Consider the following 13,966-nt stretch of genomic DNA (forward strand, 5'->3'; position numbering starts at 1 on the left):
GAACCGGTGACGGTCTTTACTAAAATATGAACTTTTTATGAGCAAATTGATAATAAAATGACAACCATCAGAAGGCCTGTTCTTTAGGTCAGAGAAGCAGAATATTTTCCTCTCTTCTTTCTCCAACATGGTTCAGACATTAAACTGAGCCATGTTGCTGCTGGCAACAACAGCTAAAAAAGATTAACAGAGGAAGCTGCCATCAGCTGCTGCACTTCTACTATCAGTCCACTAGATGGAGACATGGAGCAACATTTACATTCACTGATTCAACCTGAACAACAGGAAATATTTTAGTTCACAATCATTAAACTCTACAAGTGGAGAAGATTAACTATTTAATAATCTGACTGAATCAAACACATTTTAACAATATTTGTTTTATTTTGAAAGGGAGCAGCAGGAAACTGTTGATTCTGACTTTAAAGGTGGAGAAAAGAATTTGATACCAGATAAAAATCTGAATCAGTTCAGAGAAGAAAACAAAGAAACATCAGCTGCTCATCATGTTGTTTGATTCCAGTTCATCAGTAATCTAATAATCCTGTAGATTAAAAGGAAGAGAGATTAAACTTTGAGTTCAAATGATGGGGAATATTTTCTCCAAATTTCTTTGATGATTTCACTGAATTATTGTCTGTAATTTTGCTTGATTTTAATTTTGTTCTTATTGTTGGTGATTTTAACTTTCATATCGACGATCCATTGGATCAAAATAGTAAAGAGCTACATCAGATCCTGAATAACTACAGACTGCTCCAACATGTCCTGGAACCCAAACATAATCATGGACTCACTCTGGTCCTTATTATTTCTAAAAGAGTCATTATATCTAAATTTCAGTCCTTGATGTAACACTTTCAGATCACTTTTGTATTTTTGGGACAGTTTTCTCCCTGCTCAAAAACAACTATAAACAAGTCATTTCAAAAAGATGCATTAAACTAGCTGATCAATTTATTCAGGCTTTTCCTTCATCTGCTATAAACTCCTGTACTTCTGAGTGATCTAATTGTCAACTTTATGTTTAAAATTGAGAAGGTTATTGACACCATTGCTCCTGTTACTACAAAAGTAATCTCTGGGAAAGATGAACCACCTTGGAGAGATTTAGAGTCGGTTCAAAAAGGGAAGAAAGAATTCAGGAAAGCAGAACATCAGTGGTGTAAAACTAAACTGCAAACCCATTTAGATATTTACAAAGAGAAACTCAAAAACATTTATTCTGAACTGAGAACTGCAAGAGAGTTTTCTCTCAAATGTCATTTCTACCTCTATCAACAACTCTCATGCTCTGTTCTCAATTGTTGAAAGATTGATAATCCACCTTCTTCTGTTAATCATGAATTTTTCTCCTCTGAGGTCTGTGGCAAACTTGCCACCTATTTTGTAAATAAAATGGTGAAAATAAGTGAGACCATAAACTCCTCTGCGTCTGTTGTTAGGAAACAATTAACTGTTTTCCACCAAACAGGACTTACCTATAATGACCCACTTTAACCTGGTCACTCAAAAACATTAGAGTTACACTTTACATCATGAATTCATCCACCTGTTCCCTTGACATCATACCTACGAGTTTATTCTTAAAGGTCTCAGATGTTTTTGCTCCTGATCTTCTCCAAATAATTAATAATTCTCTCTCTGGAGTTTTCCCTCAGGCTTTAAAGACTGTGGTAGTTAAACCACTTTCTCAAAAAACAGAATCTGGATTCATCAATTCTAAGCAATTATTGACCAATATCAAACTTTCCTTTTTTAGTTAAAATATTAGAAAAAATAGTTTCTAAACAGATAAATGGCTTTCTATCCCTGAACTGTTTTGATGTTCATCAATCAGGCTTCTGTCAACTGAAACTGCTGTTGTAAAAATATTCAATGACCTCCATCTAAACACTGACCCTAATAAAATGTCAATATTACTTCTACTTGACTTTAGTGCTGCATTCGACACAGTCGATCACGATATTTTATTATCTTGATGAGAAAATTGGGTTGGCATTTCCGGTGTATTTCTGAGCTGGCTGAAATCTTACCTGTCTGACAGAACCTTTCGTGTTTCAATATTTAGCTTTAAATCCAAGGTAAATACAATTATCTATGGAGTTCTCCAAGGGTCCATCCTGGGGCCACTTCTTTTTAATATCAATATGCTTCCATTAGTTAAAATCATAAAAAATAATGAGATAGAAAACCACAACTATGCCAATGACACACAGCTATTCATTAGTCTTTCACCAGGAGATTACAGTCAGGTTCAAATATTCACTACATGTATTGAGCAGATTAATGTCTGAATGAGCAAAAACTTTGTCCAACTAAATCAAAATAAAACTGAAATATTAGTGTTTGGACCAAAAGAACATAGATTTAAAACAATCACCCACCTCCAATCTGTCGGATTAAAATGCTTGACAAAGCCAATAATTTGGAGGTGATCATGAATCCTGATCTGAACTTTAATAACCACATCAAATCTATCATAAAATCATCAGACTACCATTTAAAAAATATTGCTAAAATTAGACAACTCCACAAGACTCTAAGAAATTAGTCCCTTTGTTTTTAGTAGACTCGATTACTGCAGTGCCATATTTACTGAATTATCAACAAAAGTGATAAAAGCTCCAGCTTTTCCAAAATGCTGCTGCAAGAGTCCTAACTAAAACAAAAAAGATCAGCAGATCAGCCCAGTTCTGAGATCCCTGCACTGGCTGCCTGTTGCTCAATAATAGAATTTAAAATTCTTTAATGTTTACAAAACACTTGATAATAGAAGCCCAGACTACATTTCTGATCTTCTTCAACCATATATACCACTCATATATACCAGAATCAAACCTATTAACTATACCAACAGTCAGACATAAACTTGGTGAAGCAGCTTTTAGATTTCATGCTCCAACAATTTAGAATAAACTTCCTGCTCATTGTAAGACTGCGCCTACCTTGAGTTATTTAAAAACAGGTTAAAAACCTTCTTATTTGAAGTTGCCTATTAAACATTTAATTAACAGTTAATTCATGAACTACATTTAACATTTTAATGTTTATTTGTCTATTTTTAATCTTAATTTTTTAAATTATTATTATTATTTCTACTATCTTCTTGTTGTATTTTGTTTTAAACTTTCTTGTAAAGTCACTTTGAATTGTCTTTGGCTGAAAGGTGCTATGTAAATAAAGTTACCTTTCCTCTGACTCCCAGTCAGTCAGACCAGTCAGACCAGTCAGTCTGGGCTCTTTCTCCTCATAACACTTTCAGTTTAAACTAACCAGTTTATTGGTGACACCAGTCTGGATCTACCGTGGTTCTGTTGGGTCTCAGCTTGTTGTTCAGATTTTCTTCATCAACTCTTTGGATCATTTGAACAAACTGTAAGTTTGCTTTGTTTCCTACTTGAACTTTGTCATCAGGATATTCCTGCTTGTTTCTGCTCTGATGTTTGGAAAAAATGTTCACTTCTGATTTCAGCTAAAAACTAAAATCTCTGTTGTTTGAAGTTCTCTGCTGAACATCTGGTTTTCTTTATTTTCTTCTCTGAACAAACTGATTCTTGGTTTTATTTCCTGGAATCAATCTCTGGTCTCCACCATTAAAGTCAGAAAGTCCTGCTGCTTCCTTTCAAAATGAAATAATGTTATTGTTAAAATGTTTTTCATTCAGTCAGATTATTAAATAGTTGAACTTTGATAGAGTAGATGATCCACTTGTACAGTTTAATAATTAACTAACTAAAATACTTCCTGTTCAGGTTGAATCAGTGAATGTAAATGTTGCTCCATGTCTCCATCTAGTGGACTGATAGTAGAAGTGCAGCAGCTGATGGCAGCTTCCTCTGCCTCTCTGCTGTCTGACTGCATTCACCTGACACTGATATGAAGCAGAGAAGAAGAGCCAATCAGAGGAGGAGCAGCTGATCTTTCACTAATCACTAATGACGTAAAGATGATCAGATTTTACATCATCAGTGTAAAGTTTCTACCTTGATTTGCAGTGGAATCTGCAGACCTGCTCAGATCCAAAATCCCATTTTCCAGGAGTCACTGGTTTCATGTGTCGTTGTTTCAGCTGCTGAGGTCAGAATCCAGCTGTAAAACCTGGAGGTTGAACTTTCAGCTTCTCTCCTCAAACATCCAACAAGCTGCCAACCCTTGTTCTTGTTTCTTAGATTTTCTTTTGTTTGCCATAATTCCACAAACCTGATAATAATTGCTTTTTAGTGCTAAGGAGAAAAGTTGTTAAAGTTGATATTTCTATCAGATCAGCAGATGCTGACCTTTGACCTGCTGTGGAAGCAGAAGGATGGACTTAGTTTTTCACTCAGTCTTTTAGTTCAAGGTCAATTAATAATAACTCAATAAATCTTTACTGCTGTTGCATTGACTTCATTTTAAGACCTGCTGAGGAACAAATGATATTTTATTCATGTGCTGGTCAATGAACAGCAGAACTGGTTCTGGTTCTGGTCACTTTTTTACAACTATTTGGATAGTTTAAAACCCTTCATATGTTTAATAATCAGACGTCATTCAGGTTGTAGTTTCCCCACCAATGAAGAGTCCAGTTGGTTCCATGTTTAAAACAGATTCTGGTTCCATTGGAGCTGAACAGAACCTGGATCAGTAGAATAACAGCAGCAGAACATTTGTGTTCAAACTGGGAGTTATGAGTAGATTTTATGTCTTCAGACGTCAACAGAATAAACTTTCATCTGACAGTTCTCAGTAAACCAGTCAAACCAGTTTGACCTCATTTTTACTCAGAATAGTTTCTGATTAAACTCACCTGTGAAGGTTTGGTACCAGTCTGGTTCTGTTGGGTCTCAGTTTGTTGATCACATATTCTTGTTCAACTCTTTGGATCATTTGAACAAACTGTAAGTTTGCTTGTTTTCTACTCAAACATTGTCGTCAAGGATATTAATATCTAATTCTCATTTTCTCTCAGAATTTTGGAGAAAATGTTAACATCTAATTTCAGATCAACTTTAATCTCTGCTGTTTGAAGGTTAATCTACAGGATTATTGATGAACTAGAATCAAATGCGATGAATCTGATGTTATTTTCTTCTCTGAACAAATTTATTTATGATTTTTCTTTCCTTGTATCAAACTCTGGTCTATGTCTGACACCGTTAAATTCAGACACAAGTTTGTCCTGCTTCCTTTCAGAAATAAATGCTGTTACAGTAAAATGTGTTCAGTTCAGTCAAATTACTAAATAGTTTTATGTTAGTGGCACATTTACTCCAATTGTAGAGATTAATAATTAACTAAAATCCTTCCTGTTCAGGTTGAATCATTGAATGTAAATGTTGCTCCATGTCTCCATCTAGTGGACTGATAGTAGAAGTGCAGCAGCTGATGGCAGCTTCCTCTGCCTCTCTGCTGTCTGACTGCATTCACCTGACACTGATATGAAGCAGAGAAGAGAGCCAATCAGAGAGGAGCAGCTGATCTTTTTCCAGCACTAATGATGTAAAGGATGATCAGAGTTGATGTGCAGATGAATGATGTGTGTTTCCTCTGCAGGTGAAGCTAGAAAGTGTGTGTGAGCTGATGTGGATTCAGCAGCATGGATCAGTGTGAGGACAGAGAGGAGGGAGTCCCTCCCTCTAAAACCACTCTGTGTGGGGAAGATGAGAGCCAGAGCAAAGGTCAGAGGTGAGGTCACCATCTCTAACTGTCCACAGCCCTTTTCACACAGCGTTCACTATATCAGGCCAGAACAGACGTGGTGATGAAGCTGCTGCTGCTCCTCTTTGCTGATTAAGTTTTAATCATCATGTTTCTGTCAGGATCCATCAGAGACTCAAACCAGAACCAGGACCAGAGCCAGAACCAGAACCAGAACCAGAGCCAGAACCCAGCTGTGTGTCCTTTAAGAGCGACTGGTCAATGGATGGTTTAATTGACTTTAAATCTCCTGGATCTCCACCATCAGAGAGGTGAGCTGTTTCTAACTGCTGTAACTTCTGTTTATATCTGTTATTGTGGCCATGTGATGATAAGTTCTGTTGGGTTCTGTTGTCATGAAAACATTGGACTGAATTTCAGGTTATTTTTCTTTTCATACGTCAAAGATGTAATACGTATGATGTATCCATGCAAACATGTACCAATAATGAACATGTTACTATGAACACAATAAAGTTCAACTGGATCCTTTGTACAAAAATCAAACAGGTCCGTTTGGATCCACAGTCTCTATCCAGAGCTTCACTAGTTAACAGAATCTCTAAATCTGATCTGATGTTTACCTGACATTAATTTAACCATCATTCATTGGACAGTTATTGACTCCATACAGAAAGAATCTTATAAATCCTCAGTCAGGACTCACTCTTATAAACTATTATGTTGACATGACATTTGGACCAGAACATTTAACTCTGTTTTATTCTTTTTAGTTTAAGCCTAATTTTTCCACATGAAACACTCATTTATTTAGTCTGATATTAATATTAACACAAGAACAAATAGACGGAAGTGAATTTTATTTCTAGGTTGATATTTGCATCTTTCTCTAAAATCTGACAAAAGGCAGATTCATTCTGAAATAAAACATTTTCTATGAATTATTTTTATGATTCCACCTCTGAAGTTCAAACATCATCCAACATGGCAGATTATCAACCATTTCTACAGTTAAACTAAATATTTAGTGGATCTGATTGAGCAGTGGGCTTCAGTGTCTCTAACGGACCATCTGGTTCTGATTGAAGCTCCATCAGATCCTCCTTGGATGGTCAGAGTGGAAATGATTCCTGGTTCTGCTCCATGTCAGAGCTCAACACTAAGATCACCAAACTGTTCTCTCAGTCATTTAAACCAACATGTTGGTCTCAGAAACAAATCTTTCTGCTCTTTAAAGAAGGCTGGACATTTTTCAGGAGGATCAATGATCAGGAACATGTTGGAGGATTGGACCGGTTCTGATAGGAATCATTTAGAACATCAAGTTGATGATCTGTCTGGTTCTGATTTTGGTTTTGGATCCTCCCATTTACTTTAAATCTCCTGGATCTCCACCATCAGAGAGGTGAGCTGTATCTAATTGCTGTAACTCTGGAAACTGAACCAGTAAGAACTCAGATGTTTCCAGTTATATTTGCAGAGTTTTGCTCCATTATCTACAGAAATCAGCTGCTCTGTTCTCATGAAAACACCTTCATATCTTTATCTCTGGATGTTGATGATGATGTTCTGTTGCTTCCTGGCTCCATGTCAGACTAACAGTGGATCACATTTCCACTGGGAAATACCTGGTAAAGCCATTCTGGTCCATCAGGACTTGGTTCCTGTGTGCATTGTGAGAGCAGTTCAGCAGGGAAGGAAAGCTTCATGATGTGGTTGGTGAGATCTGCTGGAACTAAACCAAACTGAGCTGATGTGGACCATCAGAGGTTCTGCTGGTTCTTAATTGGATCAGCAGGAACATTAAATCTTTACACCTACTTAGATCACCTGGTTCACTGCTCACATCCAGATATCACTTCATGGACCTTTACCTTCTGATTGTCTCTGTGAGGACAGATACAATGTGAGCTCACTGGATTCCAGGGATCTACAGGATCCATTTTAAAATCCCCACTACAACATCCAGGAGAGGATCCCACATGGACACACCCACATATTTCAGACCTCCTCCATGTCCACATCAGCTCAGATCTAGTCATCAGAACCTGATGGATGTCCCACACTGTCCTGAAGACCTGTGTGGACAGAGCTTTCACTTCCACTGTTCACAAGCTCTGGAAAACTGTCTCCACCATCATCATCTGTTAATGGATTAATGGTCTGCTTTAGTCCATTAGCAGACCATTAATTGATGTAAGGGCTGTCCATTAACAAGTCAATTAATAATAGTTGTTGTTCTTATCTATCTAAACAGCGTACTTTCCAACCCGAGTTTTGGTCCAACATTTTGTACTTTCCAGATAAAATCAGGTCAGATCGACCTTTCTGGCGCCAGAAATCTTTTCCCTTAAAAACAACGCTTTAACGTATTTCTGCTCCGTCAAAATGTGTGGCAAGTTGAGTGAATGCAGTCAGTCCATTTGATTAGCAAATATGTATGAAAATGAAAACCAAATTGTTCTGTTAAAATAGTATCTGAACATATTTCTAGCCAGGCAGCTGGAACAGTTTGGACTGTTTGAAGTCCAAGTTCAAAATCAACTTTTTAAAATGTCTACTGGATTATTCTGGTGTTACTGGTTGTAATGAAGACTGAAGACTGAAGCTGGTTTGGTTATGGGTTTGCAATCACTCCAGGGTGTCTGGTTAGGACAGCTGATATATAAGTTTAGGTGAGTTAGTGAAATGAATGTCCGAGTCCAGAATTGAGCTTTACTTGACTTTAATTAGCTCTTGAGGAACCTCTATACATTTAAAGAAATGTGTGGTGTGTTTGTGTTGTTTTTTATGAAGATGTCATGAAGTGTGGTGGTGGAGGTGGTGAGGAAGGCGCTGGAGACCCATATATGGTGAATAACAAATTATTTAATGAAAACAAGTCCACAAAAATACAGAGTCCGCGGCCAGGCAGCACGGCTGAGCGAAAGCCAGGGCTCACACAGGTAGCAACTGGTCTTAAGGGCGGCACAAAACAAACGAGCGACAATCTGACAAAAGTACGACAACAACAAGGACCCGACGAGGAACAAAGGACACAGGAGGGACTAAATACACTGAGGGTAATCAGGAGAACAAGACACACCTGGGAACAATCAAGGGGAAGACAGGACAACGAGGAGAACTCAGGACACAGAAACTCAGAATTAAACACAGAAAAACACAGAACCTGACAGTACCCCCCCCCTTAAAGGGCGGCTACCAGACGCCCAAAACCAAAATCCAAAACTCAAAAACCAGGGTGGGCGGAGGGGCGACGGAAGGAGGGCCAGAGTCCAGAAAACAAAAAACTACCCACAAAAGGTGGGCGGAAACACAAGGAGGGGCCAAGAGTCCAAAACTAAACAGAAAGAGGGCAGAGGCGTCGAGGGGGTCCGGAGGGCGTCCTCAGCGCCCGCGGCAGACCCCACAGGGGAGGTCCGGAGGGCGTCCTCGGCGCCCGAGCCAGACCCCACGGGGGAGGTTCGGAGGGCGTCCGCGGCGCCCGAGCCAGACCCCACGGGGGAGTTCCGGAGGGCGTCCGCGGCGCCCGAGCCAGACCCCACGGGGGAGGTCCGGAGGGCGTCCGCGGCGCCCGAGCCAGACCCCACGGGGGAGGTCCGGAGGGCGTTCATGGTGCCGAGGAACACTAGGGGACACTGGAGGAGCACTAGGGGACACTGGAGGAGCACTGGGAGTCTCGGGAGGAGCACTGGGAGTCTCGGGAGGAGCACTGGGAGTCTCGGGAGGAGCACTGGGAGTCTCGGGAGGAGCACTGGGAGTCTCGGGAGGAGCACTAGGGATCTCGGAAGGAGCAGAGTCCACGGAGGCCGGAGCGGAATCCGGCGGAGCAGGAGCAGGAGCCGGAGCGGAATCCGGCGGAGCAGGAGCAGGAGCAGGAGCCGGAGCGGAATCCGGCGGAGCAGGAACGGCAGCCGGAGCGGGGTCCGGCGGAGCAGCACGAGGAACAGGCAGCCGGCGGAGCGGCACGTGGAACAGCGGCTGGAGCTGGGGCTGGGCTGGCGGAGCGGATGTCTGGCCTGGGAGGCAGAGGTTTAGCATCCCACGCCGCGAAGGCTGTCTGGCGTATATCCTCTGCCTCCCGCTGCAGCTCCACCAGCGCGGGGTGCTGGAGACGTGGAACCCAGTAGTCCAGCAGCAGGCCCAGGCGTATCGCGAACCCTAGCCGTCTCAGGGCGAACGTGGACGTGCTCTTTGACTCCTCATACTCCTGGATAGTACGGAGTAGCTCCTCTAAACCCTCTGGGTCCATGCTGAATTCAGCGAGCCTCACCGTATTCTTGGTCGGGTCCTTCTGTCATGAAGTGTGGTGGTGGAGGTTCGTGAGGCAGGCGCTGGAGACCCAGATATGGTGAATAACAAATTATTTAATGAAAACAAGTCCACAAAAATACAGAGTCCGCGGCCAGGCAGCACGGCTGAGCGGAAGCCAGGGCTCACACCGGTAGCAACTGGTCTTAAGGGCGGCACAAAACAAACGAGCGACAATCTGACAAAAGTACGACAACGACAAGGACCCGACGAGGAACAAAGGACACAGGAGGTGTTAAGAATTAAAAAGATGAAGAACTTGATCTTAGCTCGTTAATTAATTCTTAGTCCCGAATTCCTGTGTCTGTGTAAGTGTGCAGAGAGAAAAGAGCAATCATACGACGTCAGACTTCAGATATTCAGAGTTTTATCCAGAGAAAATCAATGCAAGAAGAATGTTACAATAAGCACCTCACCTAGAATATCAAAAGTCCAAGACATTACAAAACAGAGACAAAGAACTGAGTAAAAAAGACAGAAGATGCATCCTCCGGGAAACTCTCACTCAGCACAAAGAGATTCCAACTTCTGCTGTGAAACAAACCATTTTTTATAGACTGCATATTCTCCTCATTTAAATATATGCATTAGGAGGTGTGTTCTTTTCCTTTGTGTGGGCTGTCTCAATGTTAATTTTATTACCTCCTGCTAAAGAGCCCCAAAAGCAGATATACGGCAAACCCTTCTCGTATCAGCCGCTGTCCAGTTTGATATATGATTGCAGCTGCAGCGCTATCTGTGCCTCAAAATGTTTCCACAAGAAAGTAGTTTGTATTTTTAACCAAGCTTGCACACAATGTAATGCTAAATAATGACTATAAGTTTGGATCTAATAAGTAACTAATTAAAAACATTCTTAAAGAAATATAGTTAATTCTAATATAGATAAAATTATTTATAAAAAGTTTTAAGATCCTAGTGAACTTTTGAACCATGCTAAGGAATTTGTTAATTGCCTCTGTCTAAAGAGATTCTAGGCCTGTCTTTTCTGTAGAATCCTCCCTAAGAATTTATATAAGTTCAGAGATTCAGCAGTTGTTTTAGTTTGGATCTTTATCTAAATTTATGTGAATGTAGAGTGTACTTTAACTTTCTATGGTATATTTCATATGTATCAAAACTATCCTGTGCAGTATTGTGCTAATTTAAAATATTATTTCAACAGAGGGACTAAATACACTGAGGGTAATCAGGAGAACAAGACACATCTGGGAACAATCAAGGGGAAGACAGGACAACGAGGAGAACTCAGGACACAGAAACTCAGAATTAAACACAGAAAAACACAGAACCTGACAGAAGATAAACAAATACAAATTATGAGAACTTCCCTGTAAATAATTTCACAAATAAACCAAATGTCCACAAAATGAATAAACATGTTTAAAGATTACTAAAGTCTAGCAACTGATTAATATGTGACTCTAAGAACGTAAGCAGTAATTACACATCAATAATAATAAACCCTGCAAATTATAGCATCACACAATAAAACACATGAGAAATAAAGCATTTCAATTGCAAATGGTAACAGGAATAACAGCTGCATCTAATTAATCGAGCCTAATAGCTTAATGTTAAACACCTAACTTTTAGCTCACAACAATACAAGTAAACCACAACAAACGACCATAATATTCAACAGGACAAAGTGCAAATACAGCTCTTAGAAATTTTTGGATCTGAACGAAACCACCAACAGTATTACTTTGATTCAATGGATGGACACATTAGAAAGAGGTAAAAAATGAAATGTCATTGCCCAAACCCCCCCTTCCTTCACTCTCTACTCTCTCAGTCACTACTTCCTCTTCTGAGAGGGGAGATGTGCTACCACCTCTCCATCTAACGGGTTAATTGAGTTTCCTAAATCTGCTGGGATTTACCCTATCCAGAACTGAAGTAAACTCTGTTTAAGCTGATTTCCAGACAGGATTTGCCTGACTACTATCGGCCTACATCCAGATGTCCCACCCTTCTTCCCCCTGTGAATTAGCCAGACTGAGCAGCTTACAGCCAACTAGTTCCACAGAGCACATCTGTTAACGGTCGCTCCTTCTCTTTTTTACAACTTGCACTTGTTACTGAATCAGGTTAGTTTTAGTGACTGTGGCGAGTCCCAAGGATGTTGTTTTAAATTTGGGCTAAAGCAACTTATAAAACATTACCTAGTTTTCTTCCCCAGAATCAAACATCACAGTTATTTTACTACCATCAAAGAACTTTGAGGTGACTCATTAATTGAATGTCCACAACATCTTTTAGATTTTCTTCATGCTCTTATTTTATTAGTAAAGCAATTTTGCAAGGGTCAGTACAGCTTAATTAAGTAGCAGAATAATCAAATAAGTAAAATCAATCTAGCCTATATTTCCCTAACGCTGATACTAAGAACTAAAAAGGGAACCTTTGAGAGAAACGAATGAAGTTTGGTGTTTCGAACCCCAGAACTGGATCGATGATGAAGAAGGTGTTGCAGCAGGCGGAGGAGGTTGATTGACGAAGGCAGGGATCTCTGTTGGTCTGATGAGCTGTCATCTCTGCATCGATGGTGAGGTCACACAGGACTTGGGTCTTTATCTTTTCCTTGATCTTCATCTTTGCCTTGGTCTTCATCTTTGTCTTTGGGGTCTGAACCCAGCCAATGAGAGAAGTGCGATTTGAAGCCACATGTTGCGGGGCTGATGGGTTGGTCCCCATGCGCAGGACAGTCTTCGTCTCTGTGGCCCCGGCTCTTCTTCAGCTGCAGAGTTCTTTGTCCATCTCGGTCTTGACGCGAAGCTGCCTGGAGGATCCAACTAAAGATTCCTCTTTTTGCTCTCCCCTTATATCTCCCCTTATACGCTTTCGGTGCATTTTCATTGGCTAACAGTGTTGCTGTGCTTGCTTTATTGTGTAACTTGTTTGGACAGATAAACTCATATCCATCACTGTCTTAGAGACATTTTGTCCTGATGTCTTGGCTAATGTCTCAGGGTTGCTCAACATTCCTCCCATGTCCATCTATGTCCTAATAAGGTCTTGGTCATCTCTGCTTTTCTGTTAGTCCCCATTTTACCCCTGACCTTTCACCTACTATCTACCTCCAACACATCATCAGTGATCTTTAATAGCAGTTACATGTTTTAGATAATTTCAAGTTCAATGTCAAAATCACATTCATAACCCTTTTAGTTTCTTTGATTTAGCATTAATTTATAATTTTATGATAACCACAACTTATTACTTTTATTATTATTTGATACCAAAGTTACAGTTACTTGTTTTAATTGTAAGTTTTCCCTCAAGTGAGAGTGTAAATTTAAGTATTGTTATCAGTAAACCAATATTATATAAGTACTTTAAATCTTATCTAATTATTTAAAATGTTTAGATGTCATCCTTTAAAACTTTCATGCTTTTAAACAAGGACTGGTCTCAGCTATTTTTATACAGCTGCAAGCTGGAAACTTACTTCCTCTTTTTTAAGAAAACCTGCTCTTCCTGTCTCATCTCTCTCTCTGACTATGATTTCTTATGATTAGATGGAAAAAATAAGTATAATTAAAGCTAAGTTTGCAGGAGACAAAAACAACACACACAACCAGATTTTTTTTATTGCAGTCTGGGTCTACTGTTGGATCTAGATGTGATTTGTGTGACTAATTTTAAAGGAAACTTTATTTGTTGTTACTGTTAATTAAAATCTCCAGCATGGGGAAGAGGGATGATCTAGGATTGTCTTGACAGAAGTTTAATATAAGAGCCTCCACTCAATGTTCAAATTGTAACCAAGATGTAGCAAATATGAACAAGAAGCCACCCAGTTGCTGACATGAAATACTACATCTATAACACCTTGATAAAGAAAAAACACTAAACTGGAGGGTTGAAAATAAAGAATTAACAGTCTTTTTTTACACTGGAATTCATCAATATAGATCATCTTCCTCTTTCTAACTTTGAATTGTGTTCATGTGATGCTCTTTTTTTCTATATAAAGGACTTTTAATGTGAAACTCCTGGTGATTCCCAC

Source organism: Poeciliopsis prolifica, unplaced genomic scaffold (genome assembly GCF_027474105.1).
Source record: "Poeciliopsis prolifica strain line A6 unplaced genomic scaffold, Auburn_PproV2 SCAFFOLD015, whole genome shotgun sequence".
Taxonomy (NCBI): domain Eukaryota; kingdom Metazoa; phylum Chordata; class Actinopteri; order Cyprinodontiformes; family Poeciliidae; genus Poeciliopsis; species Poeciliopsis prolifica.